The sequence below is a fragment of the Pan troglodytes genome, chromosome 16, assembly GCF_028858775.2.
Source record: "Pan troglodytes isolate AG18354 chromosome 16, NHGRI_mPanTro3-v2.0_pri, whole genome shotgun sequence".
NCBI classification, from domain to species: domain Eukaryota; kingdom Metazoa; phylum Chordata; class Mammalia; order Primates; family Hominidae; genus Pan; species Pan troglodytes.
In genome coordinates this window covers 16,306,498-16,320,816 of record NC_072414.2, presented here as the reverse complement: position 1 = coordinate 16,320,816, position 14,319 = coordinate 16,306,498, and the positions used below count along the sequence as shown (strand labels likewise).

The 14,319-nt window shown below is 35.2% G+C and overlaps 1 pseudogene; it reads left to right on the top strand.

Annotated features, from left to right (window-relative positions):
• Positions 1 to 5,528: 5,528 nt before the first annotated feature.
• On the top strand, positions 5,529 to 5,623 carry LOC129137260 (small nucleolar RNA SNORA70; annotated as a pseudogene).
• Positions 5,624 to 14,319: the final 8,696 nt, after the last annotated feature.

Genomic DNA, 14,319 nt, shown 5'->3' with positions numbered 1-14,319 from the left:
GTGACTATTCAAAGGGGTCATCCCACTACTGATAAGCAGAGGAGTTTTATTCTGCTCAATTTTTGAGTTGACCACTCCTTAGGCAACCTGGTGGTCCTCTGCTCCCTGGAAGCTAACATATTGATGCCAAACTTAGTGCAGACACTTCATCAGCATAGTGCATACAACCCAGAACTCCTGGGCTCAAGTGTTACTCCCGCCTCAGCATCCTGAGTAGCTGGGACAACAGGTGTGTGTCACCTGGCTGAAAGGTATTTTTAAATACAAATGTTGTCCAGGAGTGACAGAAGCTGGATAATTGGACTACTTGATGGAGGCTTTGTACAAGCTTTGAACAATAATAACAACAAAATTGAAACGCCAAAAGTATTGTTTAATTAGCAGTTAACCACCAATAAAAGGAAGCCAGCCATTTCACACAGAGGATTTTGGTAATTGATTGCGTGATTCAAGGAAATAATATTATTAGGTGTGTATTAGTCCATTATTGCATTGCTATAAAGAAATACCTGAGATTGGGTAATTTATAAAGAAAAGAGGTTTAACTGACTCACAGTTCTGCATGCTGTACAGAAAGAATGTTGCATCTGCCGGGCATCTGGGGAGGCCTCATGAAATGTATAACCATGGTGGGAAAATGAAGAGGGAGACGGTGCTTCACATAGCTGGGAGCAGGAAGAAAAGTGAGAGGTGGGGAGGTGCTACACCCTTTTAACAACCAGATTTCATAATAACTCACTCACTCACTATCATAAGAATAGCACCAAGGAAATGGTATTAAACCATTAAAAAGAAACCACTCCACAATCCAATAACCTCCCATCAGGCCCCACCTCCAACACTGGGTATTACAATTTGACATGAGATTTGGTTGGGGACATAGATCCAAACCATATTATTTTGCCCTAGTCCCTCCCAAATTTTATGTCTTTCTCAGTTTGCAAAATATAATCATGCCTTCCCATCAGTCCCCCAAAGTCTTAACTCACTTCAGCATTAACTCAAACATCCAAAGTCTAAAGTCTTATCTGAGATTAGGCAAGCCCCTTCTGCCTAAGACCCTGTAAAATTAAAAAAAAAAAACTCCCAAGATATAATGTATAATGGGGGTACAGGGATTGGGTAAATACTCCCATTTCAAAAGGGAGAAATTGGCCAAAAGTAAGGGGCTACGGGCCCCATGCAAGTCTGAAACCCAGTAGGAAAGTTATTAAGTCTTAAAGCTTAACAATCTCCTTTGACACCATCCAGGGCATACCACTGCAAGGGGTGAGCTCCCAAAGCCTTGTGCTGCTCCACTCCTGTGACTTTGCAGGGTTCAGCTCCTACAGCTGCTCTCAAGGGCTGGTGTTGAGTGCTTGCACCACTTCCAGGCACACGGTACAAGTGCTGGTGGATCTACCATTCTGGGGTCTGGAAGATAGTGTCCGTCTTCTCATAGCTCCCCTAGATAGTGGTCCAGTAGGGACACTGTGTGGTGGCTCCAACCCCACCTTTCCCCTCTTCAGTGCCCTCATAGAGATTCTCCATCAGGGCTCTGACGCTGCAGCAGATTTCTGACTGTACATCTAGGTTTGTTCATACATTCTCTGAAATCTAGCCTCAACTCTTGTACTCTGTGCACCCTCAGGCTTAATGCCACATGGAAGCCATCAAGACTTATGGCTTGAACCCTCTGGAGCAGCATCCTGAGCTGTACCTGGGCCACTTGGAGCCATGGCTAGAGCTGCAACAGATGAGATGCATGTACTAGTGTCCCATTCTTCCTTTGTTGTCCTCTGAGCCTGTGATGGGAGGAGCTGCCACAAAGGTCTCTGAAATGCCCTGGAGGGTATCCCTCATTTTCTTGGCTATCAGCATTTGCCTTCCTTTTCGTTAAGCAAGTTTCTGCAGCTTGCTTGAATTTCTCTCCTGAAAATGGGCTTTTTGTTCTAATACATGGCCAGGCTGCAAATTTTTCAAGTTTCTACACTCTGCTTCCCTTCTAAATATAAGTTTCAGTTTGAGGTCATTTCTTTGCTCACACACATCAAGATAGTTTGTGAGAAGTAGTGAGATTACCTCCTGAATCCTTTGCTGCTTAGAAATTTTTTCCACCAGATACCCACCAGAACTTGAGATACTCTCAAGTTCAAAATTCCACAGATCCCTAGGGCAGGCGCACAGTGCAGCCAACCTTTTTGCTAATGCCTAACTAAAGTGACCTTTGCTCCAGTTCCCATTAAGTTCCTTATCTCCATCTGAGACCTCCTCAGCCTGGACTTCATTATGTGTCTCTATCAGTAGCTTGGTCACAACAATGTAACAAGACTCTAGTAAGTTCAAAACTTGCCCTCATCTTCCTGTCTTCTTCTGATCTCTCCAAACCCTTCCAATCTCTGCCCACTATCCAGATTCAAAGCCACTTTCACATTTTCCGGTATGTTTACAACAATATCATATTCCTCTACCAATTTTCTATATTAGTCCTTTCTTACATTGCTCTAAAGAAATACCTGAGACTGGGTAATTTATAAAGAAAAGCAGTTTAATTGGCTTATGGTTCTGCACGTTATACAGAAAGCATGATGCATCTGCTGGGCTTCTGCAGGGGCCTCAGTAAGCTAACAATCATGGCAGAAGGTGAAGGGGGAGCCAGCACTTCACATGGCTGGAAGCAGGAAGAAGAGTGAGAGGTGGGGAGGTGCTATACACTTTTAACAACCAGACTCACAATCACTCACTGTCACAAGAACAGCACCAAGGAGATGGTGCTAAAACCATTTAAGAGAAACTGCCCGATGATCCAATTGCCTCCCAACAGGCCCCACCTCCAAAAGTGGGACTTATAGTTTGACATGAGATTTGGGTGGGGACACAGATCCAAATGATATCAATGTGTTAAAAGGAAAAGGAGATAGCAGTGGGAAATTGATATTTAACTTCAGTTTATGAGTTTTTATTTTAGAGTTCTAAAATTATGACATACTGCCTATACAAGTGCTAGAATAGTTTCTGTATTAAGTGGTAGATATTAATATCCAAATATCACACTTACCTTCTTTGACCTTGCAGTTTAGAGGGCATTTTAAGAAAGTAAACAAACACATTGATTTTTTTTTAAAGGAGACATTTTTCAGTAAAGGATGTAAGGATGTTAACATGAGAGATATAGAAAAATTACAGATGGACAGACAATCCTACATAGAAACCTAAGGAAGCATTTAACTCAGACACAGAGATTGAGAAGAGTAAAGTGGGTGAAATCTGGGAAAGAGTGCTTCCAGTAGAAGAAACAGAATATTGAAGGAACAGAGATTGATGTCAAGAGTTCAGGGAAACAAACCAGAATAAGAATGTTTAGACAAAAGGCTGATGGTAGAAGGATATTGAGACTGAAAGTTATAGAGAGCACAGGCTTACTCGAAAATTAGCAGACAAAAGAACATCTGTAAGTTCAATCATGAAGGAGTGCCAGAATTAAAGAGAAAATAAGGAAATAATAAAGGGAATCTTTTGATGTGAGGAACCAATTGGGCTACCAACTCAGCCTGCCAGCCTGCCATTCCAGTGACAGTAGGAAATAAATGTTCTGTAAGTTATTTGGAAATTAGAGGACAAAATAATTGTTTGTTCTATAGGTAGAGAAACATTTTTGTAAATGATAATACAGCTGTTCTACCGATTTCTCTTAATTTTCAAAATTTTTGAAGGGGTACACTCTATTTTCATGATTTGTTCATTCTGATTTCCAACTCATATTTGTTCATCATTTTCTCTTTACTTTTTAAAAAGTTGAAAGACATTCATATCACAAAATTTTCACAGGATAATTTTTCTAGTTGCAACTGTAGATTTATGTGGATATATACAAATCTCTCTAGTGACACATCTAAAGATTAATGTTATGTTCTATTCCATAGGGAGCAAATATACCACATGAAACATTGCAACTATGAATCCAACTAGACTGTATGGGAAACATATATTGAAAAATAAATTAAAATTATAAGTTCTATGAGAAAACACAAACATTTGAGTAAAAAAATGAGAAAGGTTTAGTGGTGCCTTCTGCCCATGTTAGAAAAAAGGATTCATAATGAACAACTTTTTTTTCATGTATTTCCTACAATTGAGTGAAATAATAGGACTAGGTAAGTTTACTGGTTTGCATTTTTTCATCTGGGTCTGGTTTTTCATTTCAATTGTTAGCCATTGTATTAACTACTTTCACCATTCAAAGGAATGAATGATCTGCCATAGTATTTTCTGCAGTTCCATCTCTTGTTTTCAGTATCATTCCAATTCTGCCTCTATCTAATTTTGATCTCTGTTCTATTTATTTTCCTGATTCGTAACATTTTGCTTTGTGCTGAGCTCCTAATTGTCTCTCTGTCATTCTCAAAATTTTAGCACTATGGTCTAAAAGATGCCCAAAAGAATGTAGCATATTCTAGTATATCAGTGGGACAACATAAACAACTTGCTTAATTGTTAATCTATTTAAAAATGAAACAGTGTTTTTCATTTTTTCAATCAATTTAACGCTGACTAGATCCTATAACTACATTCTACTTTTTATAACTGAAGAACTCCAGAAAAATAAATGTAATAGCTTTGCTGGAAAAGATTAACCTTACAATGCCTTCCTAATGACCTAATTTTTTTTTTTTTGAAAAGTGTTTTCTGGTATACAAAAATAATATTCTGAAATATCTCTCTGATATTTGATTGCCGGATTTAACCTACATACCTCTGAACCTTGGTTTTTCAGACATGCAAACTGCTTAACAAGTTCCAATGCATTAATCAATGCACCATTGCATAACTTACAGTAAGAAAAGTTGGTAGATATTTCAGCAATGCCATAAAATATGCTTCCATTTAACACTTTGAGACAATCAATACACTATTTATATTATTGAGACAAAACAAACCTAAGATCACAGAAAAATATTTATTTTAATAGAATGGTATTTAAGTAGATAGTTTTTTTGTTGTGTTTTTGTTTGTTTGTTTGTTTGTTTTTGAGATGGAGTCTCCCTCTGTCACCCAGGTTGGAGTTCAGTGGCCCAGTCTTGGCTCACTGTAACCTCCCCTTCCCAAGTTCAAGCAGTTCTCCCTGCCTCAGCCTCCTGAGTAGCTGAAATTACAGGCATGCACCACCACGCCTTTTTAATTTTTGTGTTTTTAGTAAAGATGGGATGTCATTATGTTGGCCAGGCTCGTCTTGAACTCCTGACCTCAGGTGATCTGCCCACCTTGGCCTCCCAAAGTGTAAGTAGATAGTCTAAATGATTATGGGTTTCAATAGGTTTTGTTAATTTGTTTTAGTTGACATACAAGAGCACTACAAAACCACATTATTTTATTTTAATTTTTATCAGTAAACTTCATTATATTAAAGGCCATATTGCCCACTGAATATGATTTTGATAAGCACAACTTCTATAATTTACAACTTACTGTATATGGTCTAATATAAATTACATTTAGCTATCTTGAATAAAAGATATGAATCCCCAAAAACTTAATATATAAAATAATTTCTACAATCAATTAAGCCACATGGGGCCTGGTGTGCAAGGGCTGCAAACAGCAGCATCCTAGGTAGTGTACAGCAGCCTGTTCCTTGTGTACAACAGCCTTTGCCATTGGACATTTATGTCTTGGATCTAGTGCTTTCCCTAGTCTAGGTTTAAGACCGGATGTAGTATGCCTTTGGAAAGCCTCAGGACCCAGAGGTCAGAGTTCACATTGGCCATGTTCATCCATACCAAGCTGCAAACCCTGGAGCATGTGATTGAGGCCTTATTTAGGGCCAAATTCAAGTTCAGTGAATGCCCAAAAAGCCACATCTCAAAGAAGTGCGATTTTACTAAGTTTAATGCATATACATTTTAAGACTTGGTGGCTGAGAAACAACTCATCCTGGATGGCTGTGGGGCCAAATATAGCCCTGGAATCATGGGCCCCTGGACAAGCAGCTAGCCCTGCATTAGAAAAGAGCTGCCCCCTCTTTACGCATGCCCACCAGTGAATTCTATTTCCTGTACATCTAATAAATCTATCTATCTATCTATCTATCTATATATAAATAATTCAATAATATGCAGTAGATTAAAAAATAAACACAACTTGATGTCTAACTACCGTGGATATATTTTGTCAGTTATTAACATTCCCCTTTCAGGTTAATATCAAGTCAACAAAAATTTGGAGTTCTCTTGACCCTTTCCCCAATGTGTAAATTAGTAATATAATGTCAATATCCAGACAGGCAAATAAACTAAGCTCCCTTTGATGAAAACGACATGCAGTAAAGCTTCCCTACTGAGAATCATCTCAGTTTGTGAAATCATAATCTGGAATGGCTATATCTGCAAAATACATTAAAAGAAAGAAAATATGAAAAACATAATCTACAATACTTTTATGTATATCTAATCATTTTATATTTCTTTTTTATTATACTACTTGAAATACATACATAAAGGATAAAGCGTTTCAACAAATCTCAAAAAGGAAACCTAATTATGTATAATATTCTGACTGATTTTGTTTGCTCACCAAATTGAAATTGAAAAGAAAAAATACAGCACTCTATAAAAAAAAAATGATTTCAAAATATAATTATTGTCTCCCTTTGAAAATATAAATGTTTAAATAATGGTGAAATAGAGAACATAAACATTCACAAATATTACATATCCATTCAACATTTTCAGGTATTATTTTGTTTTGTTCAAACCTCCCCTTCTGTCATTTTTCTCTCCTTTCTTTATCTTTAGCATAACTGAGCTGCTTTCCAAACATCTATAGTTATACCGGACATAGCATTTTCCAACATCAAACATGGTTTTTCTTAAACACCAGCTCCAAATATTAATTCCCAGGGAAAATGACATTTTCCATATATGAGAAATATTGGAACCAATATAACAAAACTCATTAACATTTATAACATTTGAAAATAATTTCACAAAAGTTTTATTTAAAAAATTATATTGTAAATTTATGTAAGAAATTCTCTATCCATTATATGACTTGTATAACATCCACAGTATACTAAGAAAATATTTTTAAAATATAGGATAAGGTGTCTAAATAATACATTTTTAAGACTGCTTAGAGCCACTATTAAAAATCTGAGAATAAGGCATGAATATTTTTTGATCTATAGAGATTATATATCAGCATGCTGGCATTGGCTTTTATTACAGAATAAGCATTTTAATCTTCATTCACTCTCATCAATTCACTATAGAAAGCAGCTTTAAAAAAAGACCATCACTTGTAGAAAACAGTTAATATTTCGATGGTTTACCTGGAAATTTACTGGGCATAAATTTATAAAATACATTTATGGATGGAAATAAACGGTTTTACTAAACAATATTACAGAATTCTGAATAGATGCTGATTAAGCAGCAAATCAACAAAACTGTTTATTTACCAGTTTGGTGGCTATTATGCTAATTAGATCATCTGTTTAAAATGTGTCCATATGGACAATTTTTCCATAAATGTTTTCTTTATCTCCACATTGTGTGGTAGTATTTTCATAGAACCAAGTAGAAATTAACTTAAAAATTAGTTATTTAAAGATGACAATAGAAGGTTTTGAACTTTGAGTTCCAAAAGGCAAGCAAATATTTCTGAAATAAAATATATTATATATATTTAATTTCTAATTTAATTTACATATAAAATATTTTAAAAATTCATATGAATTTGAGATATTTTCACATTGATTGGACTGTTTTTGTACCTCATTTTGCTTGGTCACACTAAAGTGAGATTCATCATCTTGTGGCACCAAAGGAAAACCAGTGTGATTATAAGGAAATTATTATAGTTAGACAACTGTGCATTAATTTCATCATTAAGGACCAAATGTGTATACAGATATAAATACTTTTCTCAATACATTACTTGCAACATATGCGCAATTATGTAACAATTATGGTGAACTAAGTCTCCTAGAAATTTCCAAAATAATTTTTTTGCCTTTTTATAACCTCTAAATCCATATAAATCAAGGGAAAATATTCTTGCACATATGTATATTTAAACATGAACCTAGCCAAAAGTAAGAGAAATTTATAAAAGTATAACATATCAAAATGTGGAAATTTCTGTGTTTAGGGAAAAATCTATCCCATTAAGAGCTTGCATTAGAAAAGAAAAATTACCTTGAAATTATGATGAAAGCTTCCAACTTGTTATTATAAAAATGAGAACAAATTAATTCTGAAGCAATCAGAAAGAAGAAAATAATAAAGGTTAATGAAGAAATAAACAACATTAAACGGAGAAAAATTATATAGCTAAGTAAATTAAACTAAATTTAGATCTTTGAAGGGATCAATAAAATTTTTAAATCTCTGGCCAGACTAAGGAGAAAATAATAGGAAATAAATAATTTACAAATTTTAAGAATGATAGAAGTGGCTGGGGGTGGTGGCTCATGCCTGTAATCCCAGCACTTTGGGAGGCCAAGGCAGGCGGATCGTTTGAGGTCAGGAGTTCCAGACCAGCCTGGCCAACATAGTGAAACCCTGTCTCTACTAAAAATACAAAAATTAGCCGAGCGTGATGGCGCATGCCTGCATTCCCAGCTACTCAGGGGGCTGAGGCACAAGAATTGCTTGAAGCTGAGAGGTGGATTTTGCAGTGAGTAGAGATCAGGCCACTGCACTCAAGCCCGGGCGACAGAACGGGACTCTGTCTCAAAACAAATAAACAAACAAAAAAAAGAATGATAGAAGTAACATTTCCATTGTCCTACAACAGTTTAAGGATAACTAAATGAATACCATGATGAAATTTATAAATGTAAATTAGTTAATTTAGATTAAGTGTATAAATCCCTCAAAAGATACAAACTAAGGCAAACTCAAAAAGAAAGCAATAACATGCACATCCCTATATATATGTTTTAAATTTATTAATACCCACCTAGATAAACGAACTGACAAATTTTACTAATATTTAAGGAGATATAATTTATACATTACACAAAAGTTTAAGAAATAAAAAAGAGGAAACACTTTTTTTTTAATAAGAGGTTGCTTTGTATTTTTTTTTTATTATACTTTAAGTTTTAGGGTACATGCGCACATTGTGCAGGTTAGTTACATATGTATACATGTGCCATGCTGGTGCACTGCACCCACTAACTCGTCATCTAGCATTAGGTATATCTCCCAACGCTATCCCTCCCCCCTCCTCCCACCCCACAACAGTCCCCAGAGTGTGATATTCCCCTTCCTGTGTCCATGTGATCTCATTGTTCAATTCCCACCTATGAGTGAGAATATGCGGCGTTTGGTTATTTGTTCTTGCGATAGTTTACTGAGAATGATGATTTCCAGTTTCATCCATGTCCCTACAAAGGACATGAACTCATCATTTTTTATGGCTGCATAGTATTCCATCGTGTATATGTGCCACATTTTCTTAATCCAGTCTATCATTGTTGGACATTTGGGTTGGTTCCAAGTCTTTGCTATTGTGAATAATGCCGCAATAAACATACGTGTGCATGTGTCTTTATAGCAGCATGATTTATAGTCCTTTGGGTATATACCCAGTAATGGGATGGCTGGGTCAAATGGCATTTCCAGTTCTAGATCCCTGAGGAATCGCCACACTGACTTCCACAATGGTTGAACTAGTTTACAGTCCCACCAACAGTGTAAAAGTGTTCCTATTTCTCCATATCCTCTCCAGCACCTGTTGTTTCCTGACTTTTTAATGATTGCCATTCTAACTGGTGTGAGATGGTATCTCATTGTGGTTTTGATTTGCATTTCTCTGATGGCCAGTGATGATGAGCATTTGGTACAAGGAGGAACTGGTACCATTCCTTCTGAAACTATTCCAATCAATAGAAAAAGAGGGAATCCTCCCTAACTCTTTTTACGAGGCCAGCATCATTCTGATACCAAAGCCAGGCAGAGACATAACAAAAAAAGAGAATTTTAGACCAATATCCTTGATGAACATTGATGCAAAAATCCTCAATAAAATACTGGCATAACGAATCCAGCAGCACATCAGAAAGCTTATTCACCATGATCAAGTGGGCTTCATCCCTGGGATGCAAGGCTGGTTCAATATACACAAATCAATAAATGTAATCCAGCATATAAAGAGAGCCACAGACAAAAACCACATGGTTATCTCAATAGATGCAGAAAAAGCCTTTGACAAAATTCAACAACCCTTCATGATAAAAACCCTCAATAAATTAGGTATTGATGGGACGTATTTCAAAATAATAAGAGGAAACACTTTTCAACATGTTTTATGAGTCTACCATTATCCCCATACCAAAACCATAAAAAAGACATTACAAGAAAATGTCCTGTAGAAAAATAGGTATTTAGATGATGAATTTAGTTTTCAAAAACTTCAACAAAATATTATCCAATTAAATCCTCTCATGTCTGTGTGTGTATGTGTGTGCATGCACGTGTGTTTGTAAAATATATCATTACTAATTGGCGTTTATCTTGGGAGCTCAAGATGGTTTCCATATTCAATCAACCCATCAACGTGGACTATGGTCACTTGAAAAGACCAGCAAATCCTCTACACAAAAGGCCACTAGAAATTCATTAAAACAGCCTTCCATCACTCTCGGAATTGACCAAAGCATTCAACTACCTGAGAAATATTTATGTTTGGAAAGCTATTGAAATGCAATTAAAAATATCAGGAAACCTGTTTTTACCTTTTGTCCTAATCTTGCTAAATCCTTCTTAATTTTATGAGACACTGCTTCTCCTTCCACTCTTCTTTTACTTTCTCCTTCCCCTTTGTTTTTGCCTCCCCCTTCCTCTCCCTTTTCTACATTCCTTCTCTCTCCTAAATGCTGTATAAATTTCCACATATATAATCATATTATTTACAAATAGGAACAGTTTTACTTATTTCTTTCCAGTCTGCATTTATTTTATTCTTCCTTTTTTTCCTTACACACTGGATAGAACTCTAAGTGTTATGTTGAAAAAGAGTGATAAAAGCAAACATCTTTGCTTTATTCCTGAGCATACATGTGGAAAACATTCAGTGTTTCACAGCTAAATATGATGGATTTTTTGTATGCTCTTTATCAAGATGAAGGAATTTTCTGCTATTTCTGGTTTGCTGAATTTTTATCACAAGTAACTGCTGAATAGTGTCTTTTTCTCCTGCATTTATTGAAATGATCATGCATTTTCCTATTTTAGAATATTAATATGATGAACTATATTATTAGATTTTTTAAAATATTGCAACTGTCTTGCATTTGTGGAATAAACATGGCTTGGTCATATGTCACTTTTTTACATAGTGTCATATTCAAGTTGTTGAGGATTTTGCATCTAGGGTATATTTGTAGATTTGCATCTAGGTTATGTTGGTCTAAAGTTTTGTTTGTTTGTTTTCCTTTTCTTTTTTTTATCATCTTTGTCTTCTTCTGTTTAAGTGTCATGCTTGCTTATAAAATGAATTGAGAAGCATTTCTTCCTCTTCTGTTTCTCAAAAATTTTAGAGAACTCTTGTTTTTTGTTGTTGTTTGTTTGTTGTTTTGTTTTTTCTTATTTTTATCCTCATACTGAGAACCAAACAGTTTGGAGTGTAAAACATGGTTCCTCATTCCAGTTAAATCTAGTATACAATGACAACAACCATCTTGGCTTAAGCATTGGCCTACAAGCAGAAAAAAACCTTCAGGGAGATAGATGCTGATCTAGGCGTTGTGAGAAAAGCTGAATTCATTTTTAATCATGAATGGCTTTTAAGGAAAGAAGATTTGTTAACTAAAATAAATAGATTAGAGGGAATTCTCATCTATGAGAGAGGAAGGGATGGGATTCAACCAGGAAAAAATGATGAAGTTTTAGTGAACTTGGTAAGGTAGACTCAACAATTAATGATGGATAATGCTAGGACCCAACACTGGTAATGAGCTTGTATTATGACTCAATAGCATCACTTTATCACTTTAACACAGATGGAGGCCTAAATAACCATAGGGCAATCGTTCTTCTTAGATGCAGAAGGACACATTTATATAATCTTAGGGACCCCATCTCTGAGGTCACTCATAATTTATATTAATTCATTGTTATTGCCATTGCCCCAAGAATAGATAAGGATAAGACATCCTGTAGTACAGGTAGCAGAGATATAAACTATTCTTATTCTTGTGTCTTGTCTATAGGAAGGGAGTGTATCCTGGTGTATGACAGCATATAGTAGAGACCATTGTCAATTAGGGCCTGTGAACTGAGACAGGGTGACTGGCTAAGTCCACAACCCATTAGAAACCCAGAAATAATCAAATCATGCTGAGTAGTAATAACATTTATTTATAATACTACACAGTATAAAGACAAGAACCAATTATGTTGAGAAGCTGTAACAAATAGCTCTATCATTCGTAATAACTTTTTCTGTAATAAAACTGAATTGTAACATGATCATACTGCAATATGACATTACACTAGCATTGTTGGTAAGATTCAACTATCTTATGTAGAGAAGTTATATAATGCTTATACTGATAATCAAATGTATTAAGATATTGAGTTAAAGCCTCTTCAGAATGTAATCTGGGTAAATAATAAATGGCCTGAGAAAACAGAATTTAGCTAACCATTATCTAATTTCAATGCTAAATAGTTCTGCACAGATTTATCAAAAAGTAAAAATAAAAGCAGATTGAGAGGAGGAATGAGTAATTTCATTTGTACAAAATATTAAAGTGTATGTAATGGCCTTGTAGGATGCATTAGTAATTTTTAAAAATCAATCTTTACCCTATACTGTGTCCATAAAATGCTAGGCATATTCATGTTAATATTACTGTTGTTACTGTCATATAAATGCCGTATTCAATGTAGATGCTCAGAAAAATATGATTGTTTTGTTACAGGAGAGATTAGACCAGGGACAATAAATATGGATTAGGCAAGAATGTGTTAACTCAGCAGGCCAGGGTTTCTTCAACCCTGCACATTCAAAAGTAAGGTTTGTTTTTAGGACTAGCTAGCCTCTGAGTTCTGGAAATAGTCTTACCGTGAAGAGTGTTTTTGTATATCTGAGGCCTTGGGTTTATGGTGAATAACTGACTTTATATGCCTGAGGCCCTGAGCCATGCTGTATTTATTTGAACCATGTGGCATCAATTTAACCAGATACGTTTATTCTAAGATATGATTTATGCTGAATGCCTGGTTTTGTTCTAGAGGGATCATGGAAAGGAAGCTGAATTTGCCAAGTTTTGCCACGTGGGCATTGCATGCCTATGTGATTAACCACCAATAAAAACCTGGGACATCAAAGAATAAATAAGCTGCTCTAATTGCCAAGAATTCACATGTGGTTGTATGCAGCATTACTGGGAGATTGAAGTGTATCTGCATGTGATTCTGCTGTGATGGACACTTGTAAGTTTGTGCCTGGAGTCTCCTGGACTTTACCCTGAGAATCTTTTTCCTTTGTTGATATGACTCTGCATCCTTTTGTTTTAATAAACTGTAAACATGAGTATAATTGCTTCTCTGAGTTCTGAGAGTTTTTTAAATAAATAATCAAAGCTGAAGAGCAATGGAGACCCCCACCAAAACATCTTTACACATTTCAATTTTGTATTGAAGTAAATTTTATTTTCTTTTTTATACCTCCCATATATATTCTATTTTTCTCATTATTATTTATTTTATCCCAAATCTTTTATCTGTGATCATTTTCCTTTGTTTGGAATTTGTCTTTTGAGATTTCTTCAGAAGGTGCTTTTGGATGATAAATTTTCTGTTATTCTTTGTCTAAAATGTCATTATTTTGACTCATTTATAAAAGGAGTTTTTGTGTTTTATAAACCTCTAATGTATAGAAGTGTGTCTAAACTCATTGATGATATTTTCCAAAATTTTTCCTACTTTTTATTGCTGTTGATAAGAAGTCAGTGTTGGTATTTTGACATTTAAGTTATGTGTCATTTTGTTGTGGTAGTTCTGAAGATCTTCCCTCTGTTTTATATTCTCCTTCACCTTTCATAAATGTACTTTATATTTATTTCATAATAAATTTTGAACATATACTATGCTATAAAGATAATCTAGGCCCTTTGGTTACATCTTGTAAATAAAATCAACAAAATCTGTTTTGAGATTATATTGTAATGTAAGATACCCAAAGTAAATAGGATGTGTACCATACGTTTGAAGGTGGTAAATACGATGAGAAAAATAGATCAGGTCAGGAAGAATGAAGATGATTGAAGGTAAACGTTATGATAAAAACTTAGGTGTGCCGAGGAATGAATTCATCTTATGTATCTTG